Consider the following 21,682-nt stretch of genomic DNA (forward strand, 5'->3'; position numbering starts at 1 on the left):
TGCTGATACAATAATACTATAAACAATGTGCACTACTAAACAGACCTGAGGGTATATACTGGAGCATTTCTTTACAGACAGAAAACAACCTGATTAAAGTGAAAACTGTATAGTTCAGTACATAAATGAAAGACTGCACTAATGAAGTAATTCCTGAATACTGAAATCTTGTCCCCTCACAACAAAGGAATCAAGAGGATAAAGGCTGTTGGCTGATTGATAAAATCATATTTAATGCATTTATATTTGATACTGTTATGGACATAAATTCCTCACTAATTTGATTATATTTCTGTATTTTTTATGGTGTTTATGTACACCTCAAATCTCCCATTAAATTGACTTAATGGTACATATGACTGATATAACAATGAGAAACTCTACACATTTTTGAGGTTAAGGGTGGTTTAAGGTCATTATGTTTGTAATAATTCTAATTGAAAGAGCGGCACTTGTACTTAGGACCAATTTGCATGCTTTTGCATAGATCTGGTTAGAGCAGAAATCTGTTTTTGTGGACCATTTGTGGATTTGTTGTGTGTTGGGGGGGTAGGGAAGGACATGACAATTTGTGGATAGGAGAGAGAAAAAAAGAGAAGGGGGGTGGCTTCTTGAGTAAGCAATCTTTTCACACTATCATAAATCACAGCGTGGCTAACATGCATCTTCTTTCTTTACACCTAGCCGTCAGGTCGCTATTCACTACGACTCATTCTCACTGTGTCACGCACACACACACTTAACACACACCTCTCTGTCCAAACCGCACCTCGCGCAAGTAAACTACGTTTTAAATGACGGGAGAGAGAGAGAGAGAGAGAGAGAGAGAGAGAGAGAGAGAGAGAGAGAGAGAGAGAGAGAGAGAGAGAGAGCATGGTTTGTCTGTTACCTATTCTGAGGCATCTGTCTTCAGCTGCCTTCACTCACTCACTCACACACACACACACACACACACACACACACACACACACACAGAAAAAAAAAAAGTTTTTGGCTAGCATTAGAGCTTGCACGCGGGCACACCCCGGATGCCTCCGTGAGCTCGAGAGAGCCCACGGTCACACAACAGATAATTAATGACATGTCGAGCGGCGGAGCGCGTGGGATGGGGACGCCTCGGGAACACACACCGGGACGCTGAGAGAGAAGCATCCCGGCAGACCTTACCTGCACTCTCTCGGCGGGTCTCTCCTCTTGGATCTCCTCCTGGTGTTGTGTTTTTTTTCCCTGGATGCAGTCTGTTTTGGACACGGGCGGACAAACGGCTGGAGTAAAGAAAACCACAGAATCCTTCTCGGAAAACCTTGGACGTATTTTCCACTGATTGCGAGTGCGTAATTACGCGCAGTCTGTCTGACAACTCGGCTTTATTCTGACGTCTATTACTAACGTGTAATAAATAGCACTAAAACATTCATGCCGATGAAACTGGCCGTTTAAAGCGCACTGTTGCATGCTGTTATAACGCTCTTAAGGAGACGCTAAGTTTGTTTGGATGCCCGGTTTGGGTAAAGCCATAAATCTTGAGCGGGCTCCGCCATAAATCTCCAACAATCAAAGCCTACCTACAGCACACAGGCTGGCGGGGACTGCTCGGTCTGGGGCTCGCGGTGCTACTTTACCCTAAAAAAACACACCGCGTGCGCGCGCTCACCCCCCCTCCGCCTATACTGCAAAATTCCCCGTATAGCGGAGCCGGTGCGTGCCTGGCCAGCACCACAACCAAGGCTCGCGCTTTTCCTCTTCTGAAGCCTTATCTTTACACTGTCCACCGGCACGAGGGCAAATAACGTCGGGATACGACGCGAGCTCCGCTGGGCCCACAGTATGCTGAGCGAGCCTTCAAAATAAAGCGCGTTCCTCTGCCAGAGCTTTTGTGGATTGAGCGTGACGCCGTATTCCCTGGGCTCCCCTCCTCTGTCTCTACCTCTCTCAAACTCTTTCTGTCCTCCTCTTCATTCTGTTTTCTCCTAGTTCACCAAAAGAGAGGAGCTGTACTCTTCTTCTGCCTCGCTCTCTTTCCAGACGGCTGGCATCAAGCTATAAACTCACCAAAACACACACCAGTGTCGTTTTGTTCTTGTTTTGCTAACTGGCTGTTAGCCCTCCTTGCTATTATAGATTTCTCTTTCAAATAGTTAAACTGTCCCTTCACGTGCATTTGAATTGGTTCATTCACCGAGGTCTGCCACAAATAACCCGGTTCTCCTCCTCCTCTCTCTCCACCGGTGTCTCTCCCTGCTTGGACCTTTGGTTGGCTATTTCGTCCTGGTTTTTCTGGTGCGAGATTAGGCGGATTGACACGGTGAACTGTTCCTGAACCGGGCTCCAGACTGACAGCTAGGCCGGCCGAGAGAGCCTAGGGATGTCGGAGAGGAGGAGAGGGGGGGTTCTGGTTCTTGTTCCTGTCCAATAGGGGAATCTGGTTGAGGTGCGCCAGGGGGGTTAGCGAGGTTCAGCATGACCTGCCTGTCCGTCCTGCCTGCCTGCACGAGGGCCAGATGTTGGTTATTACATGGAGTCAAACTGAGAGCGATCAGAGGAGAGGAAGACAGAGAAGGAGGCTGAGAGAGGGGAGGAAGAGCAGAGATTCCGCTGTGATTTGACCCGAACATCCTCATAGGGACCTGACTCCAACGTGTTTGGCTTGTTTACACATTCAGTGGTGAAATATAGAGTATAGGCCTGTGAGATTTGGGCAAACTGAGTCAGAATCGTGACGTGTTCATTATTCATACGAGATGTGAGAAAACAAGTCTCAAAACTTAATATTAATCTAAACGAAAAGGTAACCACTTTCAATTTCATATTTATGTAGGTAATACATGAAATCGACCTCACCTTTTCAGTAACCAAAATAATTTGATGGAAACTCTTTCAAAAAATGATCAACAACTGAACCAAGTACGATTGTTACGGCAACTGTCTTAATATTCGGCAGGTAGGCTTTTAAACATTACAATATTTAGAAAGAAATAATACATTTTTATTTAATTAATATTAAAATAGCCAAAAGTTGTCAGCATATCACAGAGTTGTGTTTCTAGGACATTTCTCTGGACATTTTACAGGATGATAATTCCTGATTTGTGGAGATTTTTTGCGCACTGGTCGTTATTCACCGGTGTAATTTAGACATAAAATTAATCTAAAATAGATGCACTTGGCTTTGCTCTCTCTCCCTCTCTCTGTGTATTTGTGTTATCTACCCACGCGTATAGACATGCCTTCACTGCCACACACACACACACACACACGCACACACACTAGAAAGAGAGACAGAGAGAGAGCGAGAGAGAATTGAGGAGATAAAGGGAGGAAGAAAGAGAGAGAGAGAGAGAGAGAGAGGGAGAGAGAGAGAGAGAGAGAGAGAGACAGAGAGAGAGAGAGAGAGAAGTTCAATTACAGAAAGCAGAGCCGTTATTTTTAGTTTCTAGCCGCTGTGATAAAAGAAAGAGAACTGAGAGAGGAGAAAACGCTCGTGTCTGCTCCAGTCCTCGTGAAAACATTTCCGGCCCTTATCGCTCTTGTGCATGCTGCTGCTCCGGACCGGTTGAAGGAGGGAGGTGGGAAAAAAGCGCAGCTCGCTGGCTCTGGATACGGTTTCAGCCGCTCATTTTTCACGCGCTCTGAATCACTGCCCCTCGCGCAGACGATTATAAATTAGCGCGAGGCTTCTTATTGATTTATTTCCGAACGGGTAATCATCTCCGCGTGAGGAAGAGCCCCGGAAATACCTGGCGTATGGAGTACGAGACTGGATATAAGCTTTTTTAAGAGATAAGACAATTTAGGCTTCGGTTTATTATTTTGATAATAATAATAATAATAATAATAATAATAATAATAATAGTAATAATAATAATAATAATAATAATAATAATAATAATAATAATAATAATAATAATGTTTTTAGCCGTTTATTTCTATTCTAATAAATCACAGCATTACGTTTGTGAAATAACCGTATCCTTGTTAGGGTTGATTTAAACACATGCTAACGTGTTTTGTTAACATTATTTTCCCCACACTTAAATCTTGGGCTCGTTAACGTCCAGCGGCTGCAGATTTATGAGGCCGCGCGCGTCTCTGATTTATGTCTGACCGTTTTCGATGAATCTCTGCTCCGTTCTCATTTTTAAACACAACTGCTTTCCTTTCACTGGTTTCATGTTTTATTTTTTATTTTTCACTTCAGTTTGGGGAGAAATTAAACCGGTTTTGTCTTCACGCGAGTCTTAGAGCCTACAAGTAAAAGCTTAAAGTTAAATTAACTCGCGGTTTTTTATAGCTGGGGGCGGATTCGAACAATAAGCACCGAGCTTAGCTTATGGATGTGGGATATATTTCACTGCCGATAAAATCTAGAGTGTTGTTGGATTTATTTTCACAGTTTACATGCCTTTTTTTTTTTTACAGCGTTTTTCTGCATGACTGGAATATTCAGAGGAAAGCGTACAGAGCAGCCTGCATGCAGTGCATTTTAGAGGTGGACACAAAAAAGATATTTCTATTCATTTCACATACTATACTTTAGCGTCTCCATGGCTATAGATTTATCTGTAATTCTAGGCCTGAACATTTAAATTAAGCAAAATAACAAACACCTGGGCGCCGTGTTTGTTCATTTTCTGGTTATCATGAACCGCTCCCGTTTTTCCGGAATGTTCAAATTCAATGTGTTTTTCTGTGTTTATGTCTTTTCTTTTTTTTCAAATAGATGAATTCAATTTAAAATAATGGGTCAGCAGGATGGTGTTATGAAATAGGAGCTTTAAAAAAAATCCAAGACATTTGTTCCTCATTTAACGGAGTGGTCGCTCGGCGCATTTAGAATCTTTTTTTTTTTGCGTGGGAAAAGAACAAGACGAAGACAATATGGCTGCCAGTCCCAGTAGTGAGTGGGAAGATGCGCCTTGTGTATGAAGTCTATGTCCGCGTGCCTGCTTGCTTCCATGCGGGTCTGTCGGACGCGTGGGTCTGCACCGACCTTGTCTTTGTCCAAATGCATTAATTGGATGCTTTAATCACGGCGGATACAAACAGATATGTTGTTTTTTAGTGTTTAAAGCCTAACAATACATTTTCTGTCTCTGTATCTGTCCTACACACTGACGCCTTACTGCTTTACATCTGTTTAAATGCGCACAACGTTAAATTTTAAAGTAAAAGTGGTGACAAAATAAAATAATATCAACAATAGGTTACTAATCTAACCAAAATGCACCACGCTTCTATTTAGGCTAATGATTTCCCCCTAGCTCCAACAACATGCAACAACTAAACATTAAAGATAGAATATTCATATATGAATATATACAAAATCAAACTCTCCGTTTGATTATAGGCCAGATAACATTTTCATTTCCCTTCTTCATTCTCTTGGCGGCACAATGAACAGAGAATGCGGCTATTGTCCTGCAGCAGGTTTGGGTGTAAACATTAATTTCAGCTTGAAATGTTGTGTGGTGTCACAATAGACTGCTGATTGTCTGAGGACACAGAGCAGTAACACATTAGCTAACAAACATGCCTTTATAGAAAACGTGCAGCAGCAGCAAAGGCAGAATAGTGTCTAGTTGTGGAAGCAGGGAGGCCTCACAGGAGTTAAAGTCCCCCTCCTGCAGCAGCAGCAGCTATAATGGATGTCAGACAGGGAGTGATATCATTTCTCAACACCGTTTCAAATATTTGAACTATTTCAGCTGGGTTTGATCTGGAACTATCTCACCAGACAAAACACACTTAACAGTGGACACATGCCTGGGATAAGATAAGATAAACCAACCAGCCTCTGCTGCCGTACTGCTTTCACTTCACTCTGTGACGTAGGACTATTTTAATGCAGCGCTTTGACTAATTTTTAACGTCAAGTGTTAACTTTTCTCTCATGCACGGTCCTGCATGCCCACAACCTGCCTCCTGTGTGTGTGTTTGTCCGCAGCTTGCGCCCTGTCTGGCGTTTGGAAATGTGTTTCCAACGCTTCCCTGTCACACAAATCAGATATGAGGTCGAGATAGCGAGCAAAATATTTAAATATATATGAAAAAAGGGAGGAAGAAAATGCTGTCACTCCTCCTCTCCCTCTCCGTCCACAGAAATGAGTCGGGATATTGTTTTTGACACGGCGGCGGACAGCAGGAATACACATTTTGAAAAGCGCTGCCTCTTGCTGCTGCTGCCATTATTATGTGATGGGAAAGCCGCGGAGCCGCTCTAATTTGGTTACACTAAGGTTTACACTGGTAGTGATGGCCGAGGAGGGAGGGAGGCAGAGAGAGGGGAGAGCTCAGCCTGGGAAATGAAATTGTATTCTGGATGCCCATCCATCCATCCATCCATCCATCCATCCATCCATCCATCCATCCCCATTCCAGACGCATGAAATGCGCCTTATATTTGTTAATAACTTTAATGGCCTGCTATTACTGGCGGTTAGGGATTTAATATGAAAAATTAAAGGTACAATAATATCACAATAAAAAGTCCACAATTTATAATTTAGCACTTTTTTAAAGGGATAACTTTAAAGAAATGTACTTTATAAAATTATATTTTTTGTATATATATTTTGTTGTTTATACTTAATTCCTTTAACTTAATGTGCTCGTGATTTCTTTCTTTAATCAAATAAAATAAACATAGCCAGCCATGATGTTAACATGAGCAAAAAAAATTGGCATGAATGAATTGGCATGAAACAGTATCAGTACTTCTTAGAAAATACCAAACAAAATAAAAATGATTAACCATGTAATATCATAAATATTGTCACAGAAGGTAAGGTATTGACTTTATATATATATATACATATATATATATATATATATATATATATATGTATATATATATATCACGATATTAGATATATTGTTATATCCCTCATTATTATTATTACTATTATTATTATTATTATTATTATTATTATTATTATTATTATGGTCTATAATTATTGTTAAAGTGTATATGACAATGGTCTTGTCAGCTAATGTATGTATGTAATAAAATGATTTCATGCTGTCTTCACTGTCCTCTGTACTTATTGCACTTTGCATATATTTGCAGCTGTCTTCACACCATAACAACACAAACACATCTACTACTCTGAGTTATGAGGTTAGCCGATGAAATCACGTTACTCTATCCCTCCCCTCCCCTCTTTGCCCCCAGCCCACTTGCTATACTCGCGATGGGGAAAGGCTAAAAATGGCACCAATTCATAATGTCTCATTGAGTCATTACGTTTGATTTTCCATATAGCCACATGTGAAAAAAGAAATGCAACTGAATTTGATACGAGATATATGTGAATATAAACATGCAGAGGGTCGGGGGGGGAGTCCTCTCATCCCTGCATGTCATTTTCCTCGCCACATTGAAAGAGAAGAAGAAGAAGGTCTGATTCACAGTGAAGGATTTGAGCAAAGGCAGAGACACTGAGTGCTGACATGAATAATGACGCTCAGCTCCATTCCAGCAGACATCCAAAGAAAACACACTGAAAAAATGCATGGACAGAGAAGGAGAATAAACAGCTCTCAAAAATGAACTCAGTCTGGCTCTTTTGCATAAAGTTAAAGGTAGAATATATAGGATTTGTCAGCTGCTGGTTGTAAACGCACCAGAAAAATAGGTGATTGTTGGGAATCATTTCCAGGTAATGATATACTGACACTTTAGGTCGGTCATGAACATTGCAAAATAATGAGAAGTCTCTGCAGATACACACTTCTAGGGGTCATCAGTGATGAGATGATAAGAGTCTCAACATGTTTTTTAAGGATAATCCAACACCTCTGCTCTCCTATAAGCGAAATAAAGTCTATTTTAACCACATTGTAACAATGCGCAGATAGTTTTGGTGACATTAATAAAGCAGATATAAATTCCAAAGCCAAGTAGATTCAAGTTGAAAGTATAACGATTGTATTTCACTTTAAACCAGGGCCTCGAGAAGCCATGGGTTCGACCCGGCGTCATTTAGATCTCCAGCTTGGCTCCCCTGGCTGAGCTACTTGGATTCACTCACACCTCCTGGCTAGATAGATGAGCTTTCCCTGGCCGGCAGGTCCTTTTTATGAGATTTCATGGCGGCCGAGGCGTGCCGGTGTGCCAAATTTAAACAAATCTCCCGTTAATTGGTCGCCGCAGTAACTCAAGACCCGGAGCTACAGCCAGCCGCTGTTCATACTGAGCAAGGAAAAAGGAAAACACCCCTAGTAATAATCAAGTGTAAAAACGCGGAGGGGTGTGTGTGTGTGTGTGTGTGTGTGTGTGTGTGTGTGTGTGTGTGTGTGTGTGTATGAGGGCATGAATATAGAGGAGGAGAAAGAGAGCCAGAACAGAAAGAGGAGGAGAACCGAAAGAGGAGCCCGCGGCGGCCGTGGCGAGATCTCTTCCTCCTCCTCTCCTTTCCTTCTTCTTACTCGTTCCGGTGTATCATCGGTCCATCGACCGTCATTTTTCCCCCACCGTCTTTCCCACAGTGGAGGGAAAAAACATGATTTATCGCGGGCAGCACCATAAACAACAGCACTCCCTCACAAACACACAATGGCAGCCGTGGCCGCACGCTGACACCCTGCCTCACTATAAATCAAGAGAAGTAGCTGGCTGCTGGGAAAAAAGAAGAGGAAGAGAGAGAGAGGAGAGGGAGAGGAGGAGAGAGGGAGAGGGAGGGATGGACAGAGAGTCAGGCAGATAGAGAGAGATGTAGAGGCAGACAGGAGGTGATGGGAGAAAGATGGAGGAGAATATCCAAGTGCTTCTTAAAATATAAACAGCCATCGGCTAACATTGCATCGCTCCCTCTCTCTCTCTCTCCCTCTCTCTGGTTTGCAGGCTGCGCGGCTGCACCGCTTCCACCTATAAACAATGGCTGATGATGATGATGGGTGGGGGGTGATGTGTAAACAACACCACGGCAACATGCACGATGAGAAAACACGGCGAAAGATGGGTATTTTGGGGGGCATATTTACCACGCTGGTTAAAATAGCCTATAGATGATTCAGTGAGAGGGATGCGGGCGAAGGCGGCGCAGCGGCGTAGAAGAAGATGAGGAAGAAGAAGAAGAGTGGTTTCCCCCCATGCAGTCCCCTTCCTTCCGCAATACTCACGGTGTCCACAGCGACCCGCAAGACGCACACCCGTCCAAATTTGTTTTATTGCAGCCTCCTTCTCTCTTTTCTCTTCCTCTCTCTCTCTCCGTTAGCGTTTCTCAGTGTCTCCTCTTCTCCCCCCTCTCTCCCTCTCTCTCTCTCTCTCTCTCCCCCTCTCTCCGCTGCTATAGGGGGGCTTGTATTTCTTTCTTTCTTTTTTTTTTTTTTTTTTTTTAAAGGACAGTTGAATTTTCGACGTCAGACACACACGCCGGAGCAGCAGCGTGTCTTACCGTTATATTCCTGACGAATACATATCTATTCTGCAACCTCTGCATTAATTATTTAATGAATCACGTGACGTGTTGGTCTGGGCGGGGGGTAGTGGGGGTGGTGGAGGGGGTTATCCGTGCGCCTCTCCTGTTCGTGGGACCCATCCGGACCTGGAGTGCTGCGTGATGCGGTGAACATAAAATAAAAAAAATGAACATAAAACAGACTTGTGCTCACCTTTCAGCCTCTTCACTGAGAGGGTTGCTGCTGTGTTAACTTGTGTGTTATAAAGTGTAAGGTAAAGCCGGGTTAGGCCTGTGACAGATGCACACAGAGAACGATAAAAGATGATTGTCACCGACTTTGTTCGTTTTTAAAAAATGACTGCACGCCTCAGACTCTTTCTTCGTTATTCCTCACTGTCACCTCCCTCTCAGCTCGCCGTTAGTCGGCAGAACGAGGGGGATTCCTTACATTGTCCTGTCTTATATTTCATGTAACCTGCTTGTTCCCAGCATTTGGAAATATTCGATGATGACGGGTATATTTTATCTGACTTTTGTGCGCTTGTTTCTCATAGTCGATGTCATGTCTGTGCGTCCTGGAGCTAAACGAAATATTTAACAGCCACAGAGATTCAAGCCAACTGTGTCAGTGCAAACAAATCACTCCAACTAGTTCGTTTAATTATTACAAATTCATTTCCCGCATCGAAATGTGAGATTAAAGGCGGCTGGAAATCTGAGAGGAGAAGTCTAATCCAAAACAGAGCAGGCTGTGGGTGATGATATGAACCAGAATCAAACATTTTATTTGGACTAATTTGTCCAAATAACGCACAGCTTCTTTTATCCCATTAACAAGTTTTGCTGGTGGGATGTAATTCGTTTAGAAGATAGAGGCTTTTATTTAGAAGGCAGAGTAACGGACAGGTAGCGCGCTGAACCGATCCGAGACAAAGAGGGAAGGAGAAGAAGGAGAGAGTGAGGCACAGACGAAGACACAACGGAAAGACAAAACCCCCGTAGCGAGGCCACGGTTCAGGGCAGCAACAATAGCCCGCTGGAATCCTTCTGGCGCTCGGTCTCCCCGGTTCCAGAGCTCGAGCAGCCCCGAGGAGAACAATGGAGCTCGAGACTTTAAAAAAAAGTGTTGGAGCAGGGCTAACCTAGCTGCTGAGGAGCTAACAAGAAACACTTCAAGGTCAAACAATGGGCCGCAGCAGCCTCAAGACATACAGACGCACAGCTCCCAGAGAGCACTTCAAACCTGCTGCAACACTACCTGCCTCTCCATCCTGCAGGTATATCACAATAAAACACAAAAACTCCTCTTTTACACACTTAACTGCTACCAAACGCATTCTGTTTTAAATTTTAGAGCAGCTGCAAATAAAATCTGTGTAATGTCAAATGAAATTAGCCAGAACTACTTGCTGGTGCGATCAGAGCACAAACACAATTGGCCAGTTTCTAAAAATATAATCTACAACATGACAAAGGCATAAAAAATAATTAGCAAAGGGAAACAAATGCGGTTGTAAAGCTATTATCAGCGAAACACTCGCTGTTAATTTATTTATTACTCCTTTCTCATGCACTAAAAAGCGCAGATAGACTCCTCTAAACTTGTATTCCGAGCGCCGCGGCGCTTGCCTGAGATTTTTACCCACAACAAGATTGAAATCAAACATTTGCGGTGGTGATGATGGCGTCTGTAATGACGGCCATAAATTATAGCAATCACAGTGTGAAACAACAGCTAAGATAAGTAGCAGCGGAGACCTGCATGGGCCGGCCTGACAACAACAATACACAGCAGCTCTGCAAACTTGGCACAGCCGCGCGCAAAGCTATTACGCATACACGCACAAAAACCATTTCACCATAGTCTAAACATCCGAATTATGGTGGGTGGCGGGTTCAAGAGTCAACCAGGAGAAGATACTTGCTGTAACATTGTAGCTCAACCGTTATAATCATCTGTTTAATGATGGTAGAAAACCGCCACGTGTTCACAGAAAACAGAAAATATTTTCTGATAGTTTAATTTTATGAAAATAAAACAAAATACATATATCTCTAAAAGTATCTGTAGCCTACTATAATTCACATATTTATAGAAAAACTCCAAATAATTATTTTCTTTCAAATAATTATAAAACCATGGCACGGGGCACACTAAAACCTATTACTTTAACGTTTGATAAGCAGGCGCAGAATAATACTATGACCCAATAAGTGAAGTGATGCTGGAGTTCTTTGAGATCTTGGGGGTCTCTTGGTCCGTGATGGATTAAGACAGGTAGATTCTTCTCCCTCGTTAATGATTAACCAAGCTTTGAATAAAAAGAGAGAAACTGAAACTGTCGCTTTGTTCAAATGTAGAATGGCCGTAAAATTAAAGTGTCCAGGACATGATGAAGTGGTCCCAGATTAAACCACAAGCGAGGAGATATTATTATTATTATTATTATTATTATTATTATTATTATTATTATTATTATTATTATTGATGCTAGCTTGGTCCAGGAGAGAGCAGGAAAGAGAGAAACAGGGACAGTAAGGGAGGGAGAAAGAGATTGATTTACAAAGCCCGACATCTCGCCTTTTACTGCGGCTCGTAAATCTGTCTCCAGACGGCAGCACGCGCACAACCGGCTTTTTGAAATATATTCTTCTCCTGCGCGAGACGTGAGGTCTTCCCCCTGTTATGGGATTGCACCAGAGACATCCCCGGCCGGTCTCGCGAGCCGAGAGTGTGCCATGGCCGGTAGAACCCCTCTGCCTTATTATTGTCCTCTCTCTATTTAAAATAAATGTTAAGGGCCAATCAGAATCAAAAACTAATAACATATGAGTCATTTTTTTTTCAAATATATCTGTGAGTATGCACGCGCTCATTTCTGTGTTTTTATTATTAAAGCAACAGGATCCATAATTGATATTGGACTCATATTTGGAAGTCATCCGTCTGAACATTGAACAGGCACTTCAGCGCATTTTAATAGGCTGCTGTGACTGTTTTGTTGTCAGATATGACAGGATCAATGACTTGTGAGCAATGTTCAAACTACCTCACCATTGTTAACTTTATAAAGCCCGAGAGAGCCCGCTGTGATACAGTACGGATCGATTATAGTTTATATGTTTTACATTTTTATAATTATCATCTTGGCCTTAGAGTAGAGTAATTCTCTGTGCTTCACTTTCCAGATTACAGTGAACAATCTGAATAACCTCCTGGATGTGTTCGAACACAAGTTCGCCTCATGCTTTGGAGTGTTTTGGCTTGATAAAAGCACTTGGAGATAATGGGTGATAAAAAACTGTAGGGTAAATTGATATGGGATCGTTAATGCTGGCCATAGAGCACCACTGGACACGTGCTAAAATAAACATTTTGTAACAAAGTCTCCATTTGCAACCACATTTAACTTCAAGGATGTGTATTTATATGACAAGATAATAATCTACTAACTGTAGTGAATTTTTCACTTGCTTTTTGCACTTTTTGTGAAGGTTTTTAATTCAAGACTAATTACCAATAGAAATTATCACGGGGAATAAAAAGCAAATTCATGCTTCAAACTAAGTGTTTCGTCGTGTTTCTTTAAATGTTGTTATTAATATATTGTTTTTCCTTTCCCTCTACTTTCTGAAATATTTCATGACATCTGTAATCCCTTACAAGAAACTGCAGACAAAATGTGAGAGGCTCATTTTTGAGATTATGAGAATGTTGTGATATAACAGCAAATAGCGCGTCGTTGTCGCTGGAATATTGATAAGTAAAAGGTAAAGAGGGGCAGATGGTTTGTTTAATACTTTAGTATCAATATGCTTGTACTGGCCTAATGCTCCGCCATTAGTCATACAGGTCACAGAAGCCTATTTATCACTCACATCAAACGGATATGAACGCTGCTGTTACGCACGACGGTAGGACTATCACACCGTAGGCCTGCGAGGAAACTGAATAGAAGGATCTCAAATTTGCCAGGTAGTGAAACAGAGAGAAACAGTTATTAAATGTAGTGTAACCTTCTCTTACAGTTTGAAAGTCATTCGTAGTTTTGTCTCAGATGCTGTACCCTCTTTTTCTAGAAAAAAGTCAAATTCAAGAGTCTGCTTCCTACCTATTGCTAATGAAAGTATAAGCAGTACTGACAAAGGATACACACCAGTATATTTCTTATTTGCTCGAGAATGCTGATTTGATTCTATTTTAATTAGTTTATCATTTAAATTAAGGGTTGATAATGTATAATACGCTCCACAGCCACATCTCCATGCAGCGCTGCACTACAACAGCCTGGCCTATAAAAAGACACAGTGTACGCGCGTGTTGCAACTTGGCAACCATTATTTGGCTCTCTCTTTTTAATACTTAATACATGTCTACTTTTAAATGGCTCGCACACTCACTCTCTCTAACACACACACACGCACACAGCCAGTGCAGTAGTAAAAGCCTGGCAGCCATATATCTCTCGTGACGACCTCCTCCTGCAGCCCGCGCGCCTGCACCGTGACCTCCTCGGCTCCTCTCGCTCTCCAGAATAATAAATTTCTCGGGCAACGCGGCTGCAACGGGCGCGAGGCAAGGAAAAAAAAAAAACGCGCGGGCGATTTGTCTGGCAATTAGCAAACCACCGCGAGACTCCCCGGGCCAGAGAGGAACAGAGAGAGAAGTTGGTGTAAGTGTTGTTTTCTGAGTGTGAGTACGCGCCAGCCCGTGATGACCCACACGAACACGTGCACGCTTACACACACACACACACACATGTTGAAGACATATTTGGTGCCTGTGACTTCATGTCAGTGTGCGAATGTGTGTGTGCTGCAGCTTCCTGTGTAAAGCTGCTGTTGAAACATCAGCTCCATCAGCTGGTCCAAACCCTCCAAACATGTCAGTGACAGGCAGCAGACTGTACAGCAGCTTCTCTGTAAACTGCAGGTCAGAGTGAGAGCTGCCTCACATCTGCCTGCCTGATGACCCCTCAGTGTTTCATGCTTTTACTTCACAGTTATTTAACTGCTGATCCCACTGAGATTACCAAAACAAATCTCCTTCTGGATGGAGAGAAGCATCAGGACGAGTGATATAGCTGCAGAAAAGAAACAACACAGGAAACAGACTGAGAATCACAAAGAGGTAATGTCTAGTTTCACTAAATAAGAGCTCAGCGGGCACTTCTGCAGCAGCAGAGCAGCAGGACTTTTAATTTAACAAGCGTATTTTTAATGAAGCTGCATGAGCTCAGGGCAGAAATTAGATTCACTCCATTCAAGGTTTTATACCCAGAAACTTTACAAACTCCTCCACAGCTTTATGTATAGATCAATGAGCAGCAGAGGCAGCATTAATACTGCTAGGGTTATGTTTTCATTTCCCTGGGTGTATCATATATTTACATCATGTCACCTGAATACAACATTTCTCACCAAAAATGCATTGTTTATGAACTCTTACTAATATTTTGAATGCATCTCCTGCAACATAATTTTGTTATTTTTGTTTTGCTGTGAAACCTGCACCATCTTCTCCCCTATTGTGAAGCATTACGGCTGTGAGTTTTTACTGTAATAAACAGACATGTGTAACAAGTCTGCAAATGACAAAACAAGTTGTATTTCAGCCTCTACCAAGAACTTTTCACTGCTCATCCACCACCCAAACCCCCACACCACACATTTAGGAAGAAATAGGTCTGTGTATTGGCATGAATCTGGTGATATGTATGATGATACAGGGGTTACAATTCAATACATTGCGATACTGTAAGGAAGATGCTATAGTATATAATATAAAGAACATACTAAGCATAAAACTTGAGTTTAAAAAGTATACTTTTTTATGCAATCGCAACAGGGAAGCTTGATAAGAAGACTGCTATTTAGCACAATTCGTTCTTTGCATTAAAATATCCCAAAACAGTGTTTTGAGAATTGATACAGTATCACAAAAACATAATATCGCGATACTCCATATTTTCAATATTGTCTTACACCCCTACTAGTAATACCACATTACTTCCAGCTTCACTACAAACAGCATGTTTGTAGTTGTTTGAGCAAACATCCAATGCCATATGGGCATGCTGCTCTCATACATCTCATTATCTTGCTGTCTGACATTAGTTTACACTTTGCAGAATGCATGTCACATGTAACCAAAGACCAGAAAAGCACATGGAGTATTAAATTAATTCAAGAGGCAAATAATACAAAACTTAAACACTTCATCTTCAATTCAGTCGGTTCCCATGCGTGATGATCTAAGGACTGAAAAAAGTCATTTTGGCAGATATTATGATTGTGATATGATTCACAGTTAGTGGGAATGATTTTTTTTTTTCACCAAAATTTAATTTTCACTGAAAAAAAAAATCATGATCTGTTGTTTTGTCATACATTTGTCCTTTATGAAAAAATGGCACCTTCTGCATTTTTGATATCACAGTTTTGATAATATTTTGATTAATTGTACAGCCCCACTCTAACAGTTAAAGTAGAGTTGGCTATCAAATGTTTCAGTGCTTAAAGAGTTATCACTGGCAGTAAAGAGGGATGCACAGATTTGCAGCTGAACTTCAGTATTGGCAGAAATTTGCCTTGTTGACTGCAATCAACAATTAAGACGACATTCACTGATGGCAGAGGCTGAAGTTTAGTGGCTGTGTTGGTTATTTGCGGTTGAACTCAGACAGCAGCTAGCACACTAACCGCTGTTTGAGAGAGGAAGCCACTGGCTGGACACAACTCTGGTATGACATAAGAGCAGAACGCATGTTGTGTTTTGAATCATGAAGATTTCTTAGTTTTTTCTTGATGCAAAAAGGGGGCGTAAATAACAACAAAACCAAAATAAACAACAGCAAGAAATACATTTATATCAGCAACAGGCAGCAGACAAATTATTTTAAACACTGTATCAGCCTAGAATTTCACAATAGGTGCATCCTGAACTGGAGTACTCATAGTTGGCACCAAACAGCTGCACATTTCTTAATCCTCTTTGCATAATAAAATATTGGCTAATTTAAAACATATGTCTGATTGTATTTAGGCAAAGATGTTTCAAGATTTTTTGTATCAAGATAACTGCAAAACATTGATGCATATTATGTATTTAAGCTTATATTAAGTATAAAATTAACACTTCTGTCCAATATATGCTTAGCCACATAAGATATCAAAATGATTGTATAATATTTTGGAGAGAGTGCTGACATTCAGGTATTATATTTACACAAAAGACTTGAAACAATCACCAAGGTTCTGTGGCTTCTGACCTTTCATCTCTTCTGCTGTTGGTACATGATTGTACTGAAGCACTATAGCATCTTATTAGTTAAGTGGAATGTTCTAGAAATGTCTAACATGTAATCTAAAGGAAAAATCGACTGAGAGTGATGCAGGGTTGTGTATCTCATGCTGTTTATCCTTCACTAAATCAAGTTTTATACAGATGCAAGATGTGCAACCTTAGCATGTAATAATAACTAGAATATGTCAAATAATGGTACTTTAAGAAGATGGTCAAGTAAACAAAAGGTCTCAGATCTAATCCCAAGAACAAGTCTCACTGACAGAAGTAGACTGGAGTTTTAGATGCCACCATCAGAGCATGTATTGCACATTAATGCTGCAGTATGTGCAGCCATTACATTTATCACCAATATTTTGATGATCAATTCATCTTTTTGAGTAATTCTTAAAGAAAGAAAGTCCAAATTCTTTGATTTCAGCTTCTTAAATGTGAATATTTTTTGGTTTCTTTGCTCCTCTCTGACAGGAAACTGAATATTTTTGGACTGTAGACAAAACACGACACTTGAGGATGTCAGCTTTGGGAAAGAGTAACCAACATGTTTTTTTAACCATTTTCTCACATTTTATTAGACATATAATTAATTGATTAATCAAGAAATACTTGACAGATTAATCTATAATGAAAATAATTGTTCATTGCAGCCTTACTGCACATGATGTGAAAATATCTTTTTTCATGAATTTGAATGACTTACGGGTGATTGTTAAAGCCATATATATCTACTCTGAGCCTCATTTTCCCATTATTCACTTTGGTATCTTTGGATGCTGACTGAAATGAAAACAAAGTTGTATGTTTCTGTCTCTTCACTTCACAGAGTGTAAACATGGACCCATCAGAGGGTCTTGCAAGACAGACAATATGGCAGAGATAAAAGTCTCAAATGCTGCATGTCTTATGTAGGGCTGCAACAAACTATTATTTTCATTATCTCAGTTAGTTGAATTGTTGTTTAGTTCATATAATGTTGGCATATTATGAAAAAAGCCAGAAGTGACATCCTCAACTGTCTCCACAACCAAAGGTATTCAGTTTACTGTCAGAGAAGAGTAAAGAAACCAGAAAATCATGTTTAAGAAGCTGAAATCAGAGAACTATGCACATTTCTTAAACATGACTCAAATGAAAAAAAGACTCAGTCCTTAAAATAGTTGTTGCTTAATGTAACAGCTGACAACTAATTGATTGATCAAGTAAATGTTGCAGCTCTATTGTCTTATTAGACCCTGGTGGAATGTAAATTAGAAAATGAAGGGACATTATATTAAAAACATTTTATAGCAGTGAAGGCAATGTGAACCAAACTGTTCAAGAGCATTTCCCCCCTATTGCCATCATCCCTTTGATTAATCATTACTGACCAACACACACACACACACACACACACACACACACACAGCACTCATCCCAGCTGCAGGTCAGATTACCAGGCTGGAAAATGACCACCAGCCCAATGCTGGTAAATAAGCTGCAGCTCACTGATTTGAACACAATCATTTTGACAGTAAAACTACCCGTCTCCTGTTCTGTTTTATTTACTCACTGCTATCAGTTTGTTAACAAGAGTTCCACGAATTTCCTGAATTTGGCCATTCTAGTGTAAAATTCTCAGCATCAAACAGGGCTAGAACCAGCCTAGAAGTTAAAAAGGCTGCTCAGCTCAGCAGCTTTTCAGCAAGACAATCAGGAGGGGCAGACTCTGTTTACACTAAGGTCCCAGTCTTTCCAAATATTGTCCTGCATCAGACTGCAGCACATTCCCTCTGTTTCAGCCTGCCTAACAGGCTCAGCTGACCCTTTCATACCATATCATACTGTTAAAACGTCTCACAACACCTTGTGTTACAGTGTTCAAGGCTTTAGAACAAGACAGAAGGGCACATCTGAAAAGCTCTGCTCTTAAACGACATATTGATCACAACTTGAGACAGCTGTTTTGAAGAAACTGTACAAAACAGGATCCTTGGATAAGAGGCAAGTATATTAATATGTTCAGCACAAAATATATTTCATTTATTTTTCAGTCCCATGAACATAACAGTCTGCACTGGCCTGTGCCTGACCCCTGTCCAGGTGGTTAGCTTACTTGTCTGTCTGTCTAACTGTCTGTCTGGGTGTGGGAGCGGAGATATCGCCGACGTGCCCGCGGGTTACAGTGCCCTGAACTCGGCCTGTTATAACTAAGTGGCCCGGGGGCTCCGGAGGTCTGGGAATGTCCGAGGGAGCGGAGGGTCCAGCAGCCTTGCGAGGTCAAGGGGGACCCAGGAGTGTGTGGGGGTAGGAGTGGTGTGAATGCGGGAGGGGGGTAACCACGGGTCAGCCTCTGGCTTCAGAGCCAGTGGACCTCATCGGTCAGAAAAACGTGTCCCCTAGTTGAACCCTCCGTGGCCGCAGCTTGGCCACCCCGCTGCCCCTGCACGACCATCGATTTTCTTCTCTCCTTCTATCTCTGTGCCTTTTCTTCCTTATATTTCTCTCATCTGTTTCTCTTACTTCTCCACGCATCGCATCACGCCACGGCCCGCATCCCCATGAGAGGCCAGAGCCCCTCCACCAGAACCGCCACCCTCATCTTTTTAATCCCGGCCAGATTGATTTCTGAAGGGGTCAAACAGGAGTGAGTGGGCTTCCTGAGGCCGCTGCTGCTCGGCTCAGCAGATACCGGAGGCCTGAGCGCACACGGCGACCGGCGATCGTTCGCAGTTCATTTGGAAAGCCTCTCCGATCGTTTGTTTTCGAGCTAAATTGTTTTGGAGCGCAACAGAGAGAGTATCCATTAACCAGCGCTCCCTCCCAGTTCTTTTAATTTTTCTTTTTCACCCTCCCTCCTCCCCCTTCATCCCTCTCTCCAATCGAGCGCCGTATTATTCATATTCCTGCTGCAGTCTCCATAGCCTGTTTGCACCTGGCCGACAACACACACACGCGCGCACACACGCATGCAACAGTATCTCATTAAAAGCTATAGGCCTAAACCACAGCAACGCTTTATAACCACAGAATCGCAGCCAAGACAAAATGCATAATAAGCTCCGGCTGAACCAGGAATTATTCACGTGGGCCACTCTGTCATATATTAGCTCAAGAATTTCGGAATTTTCCTCAAGTAATATGAACCTGCATAGGTGGCTGCAGTTTCTTGTCCACTTGCATTATGACCTTTTTTTCCACCAGCCAAATTGCTTGTGAACGTTCACATTTTACTAGCCATTTATTTTTTTATTTTTTGTTTGTTTTGTTTTTTTGGCTGGTGAGTGAAGCAACTCTACCAGCCACATCCACAGCATACCAGCATTTGGCTGGTGCTAATTATGTTCCCTGAACCCTATGAATCAAAAATACAACTTCAGCTGAATCTCAAGAATCATAAAAAATAAGCTGATTAATCATATGTAGCCACCCAAATCCCGTGCGTAAAAAGACGCACAATAGCCTTGTTACGCACGACGACAGATGCTCAAGAAGCTGCAGGCCTCATGAGTGACAAACAGGCGCAGAAGTGTCACCACCACAGCAACGGGGGAACCGAAACAGTTGCACAAACTCTATAGCTCTATACCGTGCAATGCAAACACACATTTCACAGACACACACCTTCCAACACAAACACGCAGTTCCAAAAGTCCCTGTGCTAAAATCAAAGCCCCCACGGCCATAAATGCCCTTTTCGGCTGACCTCGCCAAATGCGCAGGGGGCAATAAAACCATAAAAACGCCACCGAGCCATCAACACAGAAGAGCAGGAGCAAAGACAGCCAAAAAAGACGCAAAAGGGGAAACAAAATGAATTTCCCAGGCCTCTTACCTTATACGCCAGCACTTTCAGCGACCTCTGGGCCATCTTCTTCTTCTTCTTCTTCTTCTTCTTCTTCTTCTCCTGCGCCGTGAGGGCTCTCTCACTGGTTTGTTGGAGTTTCTTTGGAAGGACTTTCTTCTTTCCAATGAGGAAGAAAAAAGTTTTTTTTTTCTTATGGTAGGATACTTGTGGGGTGTAAAAAATAGCTTGCTGATGGGTGGGAAGAGGAGGTGTATGTATGTGTTGATGTGTGCGTGTGCGTGCGTGTGAGGGAGGAGGAGGAGGGGGAGGGAGTGGGAGTGGGGTGTCTTCCAAGTGTCTTCCAAGACGTCTTCTTTTTCTCCTCCTCTGTCTGTCTCTCTCTCTTCTGGCAGCAGAAGGGGTCTTGTGTGTGGCTGCCGGGGTGACAATAGAGAAGAAGAAGAAGGAGAAGAAGTGTTTAAAGAAGAACAAGTGATTAATGATTTTTCTTGTATAATTCTCGCATTTTTCTTGAGGTGCCGTCCCCTCTCTCCTGTCCAGAAAATAATGGCGGTGAACTTTTTCAGACGAGTAGGGGGAGGTGGGCATCCTCACAAAAAAAAAAAAAAAAATCTGCTCCCATTCACAGAAGCAGCAGAAGGCCCGGCTGATAAAGGGGGCTAAAAAAAGAATAAGGATTCCTTGGTGGATTTTATTGTGCGGCGGTGTCACCCCGCGCGCAAATTCATTTATTTCAACTGGGACTGCGAGTGCTCAGGGGCTTTAAGGGTTATTGTGGAGGCACATATGTGTGTGTGCATGTGTGTGAATATTAGGGAGGGGGTGTCTGTTTAGATGCTCCAATATAGGACAATTGGTGTGAGGCGAAAATTACAGCATTCGGACACAAATATTATCTCAGGTGAAGGAGAGGTGCACTGCCTGAGGGTTTGTGTATTGTGTATGTGTGGAGGAGGGGGCATTAAACCATATGGCTCACCATAGAAGGGAAAAATATATATGTTCTACAGCACCTACAAATTAATGCATATTCTGGAGATGTTAAACTGGAGTGTAGTCACTTTAGAGCAGAGTGGTTAGTAGCAAAATAAAATATAACAATGAAATTGAGTTTTGCAGTATCGAAACAGCTTGAAATGCAGGTTTATGAGCCGATACGTGAGGCTTTAGCATGTTTTTGGCGCAGTGTGT

General features: G+C 42.0%; 1 protein-coding gene across 10 annotated transcripts in view; it reads right to left on the reverse strand.

Annotated features, from left to right (window-relative positions):
• hoxb3a (homeobox B3a) overlaps window positions 1–21,682 on the reverse strand; it is a 139,300-nt gene that overhangs the window by 64,449 nt on the left and 53,169 nt on the right. For 5 of the 10 annotated variants that reach the window (XM_084745124.1, XM_084745121.1, XM_084745118.1 and 2 more), the window contains one exon: window positions 20,519–20,904. The exons of 2 other annotated variants lie outside the window; for them this stretch is intronic. The gene's annotated coding sequence lies outside the window, so the exon portion shown is untranslated. 3 more of the 10 variants (XM_084745123.1, XM_084745130.1, XM_084745129.1) reach the window with 3 other exon arrangements.

This window comes from Lutjanus erythropterus, chromosome 19 (genome assembly GCF_056507025.1).
Source record: "Lutjanus erythropterus isolate fLutEry1 chromosome 19, fLutEry1.hap2, whole genome shotgun sequence".
NCBI lineage: Eukaryota > Metazoa > Chordata > Actinopteri > Lutjaniformes > Lutjanidae > Lutjanus > Lutjanus erythropterus.